The following is a 4350-nucleotide window of genomic DNA, read 5'->3' on the forward strand; positions in this document are numbered from 1 at the left end:
GAGAGACGCCGTAGTGAAGAGCTCCGGAAATTTCGACCACCTGGGGTTCTTTAACGTGCACTGACATCGCACAGCACAAGGGCCTCTAGAATTTCGCCTTCAAGAAATTCAGCCGCCGCGGCCGGGATCGAACCCGCGTCTTTTGGAGAGGCTTTATTGGTTCATAACATTGCTGCGTTCCCTCGTTCCTTTTTTTCCGCTGCCCGAGCAGCGCGTACTGGATGTGTATAATCCTTTATTATTGCAATGTGACTTCTTTCAATCAGTCATGAAAATATTGCAATGTAATACAAAAGTTGCTGATCTTATTAATCAGAATATCCTGCGCGTTTATATCATTTCGGCCAGCTACAGTGTTCAAGCACAAAAAGATGTTACTCCAGTGATTAGTAGGCACATGTTTTTTTATTGTGCGGTGTCCACGTCCGAGACGGCAACTCTACATGTTTGCTGAGCGGGAGACCGCTATCGCAATAGTGGCAGAGCACTCTTGGAAAATAGGGCAGGCTAGTACAAGCTATGTTTACGGAAAATAAGGATAGTGTTAGGAACAAGGTAATCAAGTAAACATACTAGACGCGGACAGGAAAATTGGTTCGTGGCGAGAACACCGGCAATCGATAGCATCTGGACGCAACTGAAAAATACAGCAGTCAACCCTGCTATAAAGCACAGACCCAGTATCATCAATGCACACGTTTGGTTAAAGGGCACCTCTACAGCAAATACAATCTTTTCACGCATACACACATGCACAAGTAATATGGCGGTTGTCTATATTCAAGAACTAAGCCCCATGAAGAGAAGTCTTTTCATTTACGTGAATGCGGCCATGATTCGCAGGCAGCAGTTAGACAATACCTACACATAAATAATTTGCCGCTTAAGGCTTCACACTGCTCTTTTATATTCGCGGTAAAGATTCAAAAAGGTGTCAGAGAAAATTACATCCATCTGCAATTTTTCGCTTCGATCCAGCTCTCCCAGCCCTACGTCAAGAGCTCTGATCCTCATGCCCAAAGTTTCACGCTTGAAGCACCCTATTGCAAAAAAAAAATTCGAGAGGACACTAAGTTCCGCCTTAAGGCTATGACGCGATATCGTTTATGCGTTAACGCCCATACATGCAGAAGTGTTCCCTGTCTCCTGACATTGTTAGATCCCTTTGAGCCCTCATGCCAATCCTGGCGCAGTGGTGCCGTGGTTTAGCGATACTCCACTGCCCCGCGTTGGCAGGCGCTGCCAATGGTGGGGCTTGTGCAACTGAGGTTGGTATTCCCAAGCAACCTCTCACGACCAATCATTAATTTTACTGCCACCTGCCACTGTGCAGTTTGCTCCAATCAGGCGGGCAGGTTGTGATGACGCAACAAGGTTCCGTGACCTAGGCGGGCCACCTGCATCCTAGGTTACTTCAGCGGTGATCTTTCGTGGATTTCTCGGTCACAGTCAATGACGCCGGAATTTTGCGATACCAGCTTCTTAACGCTCTCGTTTGGTTTGGTTTAGGGGGGATTTAACGTCCCAAAGTAAATCAGGCTATGAGGGACGCCGTAGTGAAGAGCTCCAGAAACTTCGACCACCTGGGGTTCCTTAACGTGCGCGGACATCGCACAGTACATGGGCTTCTAGAATTTCTCCTCCATCGAAATTCGACCGCCGCGGGCGGGATCGAACCCGCGTCTTTCGGGTCAGCAGCCGAGCGCCGTAACCACTGAGCCACCGCGGCGGCTTAATACTATCGCGTTAATATCAAGGAATGATGAATAGGAATCACGTGCAAAAACAGAGCGGGAATGCGTCACACTGGAACGGGGTTTTTCTGCACTGTGCTTCAGATTTACTTTTCAGTGCTTTTCGCAGATGAGTAATATTTTTTCTCCTAAGCTTTCTACACGATAGAAATTCAAGCGGGACAAAAAGATTCACGAGCTTTCTTTACAATGCACCGGTCTTTTCATACTTGTCCAGAACTCTGAGAGATGCCATGACAACAAAGCGAAATCATGCAGCCGGTGCAAGTTGCTCTTTTGCATTTTGTGCTGCTCTAATCTGTGCCCAAGCAAGGACTGCAACTTAAGCAGCCCAGGAGATATTGCACAATTTTCAAAGGGTGCTGTACGATGTTCACTTATGCGGGGACAGGAATAATAAGCCTGGCGTTCCTCGTTTTTTCCGCATTTTTTAAAGCGGTGCTCCTTCCAACATTGCATGTTCACTCACTACTCTAACAAGCAACCCTCCTGAAAGATGCCCTTTTCTTTAATGCAGCCGCGCACCGGTCGAGGGGTTTTGCTTTAGTCTGGTGATGGCTGTACATGCGAGAACTCTGCGGGGAAGCCGGATAAAGGAAATCTTATATTCTAAGCGTGGAAACAGAACTCATTAAGTATACAGAAAAGGGGGAGGTGCGGGATGCAATCATTGTTCTTTCAGCGCCTACGTGCGGGCGAAACAATGGTTCACATGGTTGCGCAGAAGCCGGGTAAAGGAAATGATAGTTGCATAACATGAAATATAAAGTCACGAAGTATACAGCAAGGGGGGTACGAGATTCAACCCTTTTTCAGTTGTTTAACGCCTAGATGAGGGCGAAGCAATGGTTGAAAAAGAATCTGAGAGGGCGTCTTTCTCGCAGTAGCAACAATAAATGTTAAAGTAAATCAATCTTCGCTCAAGCCTTATATTGTGCTGAACTGGGCGCATTCTCTGACTGGAAACAAAGGATAACAGTCTGTATAGAGGTGTAGCAGCTAAGGGTCTGTCTCCACATTTCTTACAGGATACCGGTGCTTCCAATACTATACGTACGCTAGCAGATACACTCACCTCCAGTTAATGAATTAACGCATGTATATTCACTCAAACATGTGCGTGCAAAATTAACATTTAAAAAAAAATCATTCCCACTCTGAACCACTCACCAAGCACCTCCGTAATACGAATGCTAAGAGCTTCAATACCTATTCGCAAATGTAGTACTTATTTGGCAGATGTGAAAAAACAAAGCTAGTCAGGATGAAAAAAACAATTCGTCCTTAATAAAACACCCATTGCCTACGCCCCGCCAGTGACCTTCTCTCCAGAATTTAGAACGCGAAATACGCAGAAACGCGGAACTGAGCCGAAGATAAAGCAGAACATCGGAGAAGATTTTTCTCACTCCCTCGTGTCAACGTGCTACGCTACCACACAAAGCAGCGCTTGCGTCAGGAAGAGCGTCTTTGTAGTCCCGTAAAGCGGAAGCTAGCACGCGGTTCGAAGGACAAGTTCTGTCATGCAGCCCTAGAGGCGCACGCAGTGTCCTCAGTGCCTTCGATGAGCATGGTGAGTGCGCCGTCTGAGTTGCCATCATCGCGTAATGCGCACGCCGGCGACTAAGGTCCCGCAGGGCCATCCATCAGCGTACAACTAGCCAGCTCTAATTCGTGCTTCGACGTGGTGGTCGACTAAGCCGCGGCGACGGCGGCGATATGAGAGTAGCAAGTTTCTGTGTAGCACGTACCGGCACCGTCCTCTTCTTCGACACGTGGCAAACGCTGGTCGCGTGGATTGCCATGCTTAAAAAGCGGAAAACACAACTGAGCGCGCTACTGCAAAGAAAAGGAAAGAAAAGTGGCTGATGAGGTATGCTCCCCAAGAGTCGAATGTGGCTATCAATCTGTCCTCTATTTAGCGACCCCCCATAAATGATGAATTGCAGTGAAACACAGCAAAAACGACAACAGTGAAGAGTAAACACAAGCGCTGACTTCAAATAGCTTGTGTGTCAACTTGCCTCTGTTGTTTACTGTGTTGCGCTACAACTCGTCATGGAACAGCAGCTAACCCGCACAATCCACTATGAATGGGCGAAGCGTTAGGGGGCATCGGTTGTGGATATTTTCTTCCCAGTAGGAGAATTAGAATTATGTTTTCTTTGGACGATGCCGCTGTCAGAATACCAAGACTGAAAGAATTGTGACCGATGTTATCGCTGATACGTCCATAACCAAATTATACAAAAATCAATAACTCTTAGTAAGATGTGCGTATCTGACATTTATTCGCGTATATGCTGCCGATTGGAATGTGCAAGTCTCCTCAAAAACACAGTCTATACTAAGCCATGAAGTTTTCATCGTCCGTAATCATTAAAAACTGAATAACATAGGAACGAATGTCAGCCCCTCATACACCACCTCTGTCAATGCTCTTCCCTAAAATAGTCTCACAGCGAACTTCTACGAACTAAGTGAACTGTTGTTTGAGTGAGGGCTCTACCAACACAGGGTTGAGAGAAACTTGTTGCTTCAAATATATAGCTTGCCTGCTTTGAAGGTCGACGTTCCAGTTTGAGCAACCCACACT

General features: G+C 46.6%; 1 non-coding gene across 1 annotated transcript; it reads right to left on the bottom strand.

The window, feature by feature from the left end:
- Window positions 1-1657: 1657 nt before the first annotated feature.
- On the bottom strand, window positions 1658-1729 carry TRNAS-GCU (transfer RNA serine (anticodon GCU)). Its single transcript has one exon. It is a non-coding gene; the product is annotated as a tRNA-Ser (tRNA).
- Between the last annotated feature and the right edge of the window lie 2621 nt (window positions 1730-4350).

Source organism: Amblyomma mixtum, chromosome 9 (genome assembly GCF_055824585.1).
Source record: "Amblyomma mixtum isolate Tamu chromosome 9, ASM5582458v1, whole genome shotgun sequence".
Lineage (NCBI taxonomy): Eukaryota > Metazoa > Arthropoda > Arachnida > Ixodida > Ixodidae > Amblyomma > Amblyomma mixtum.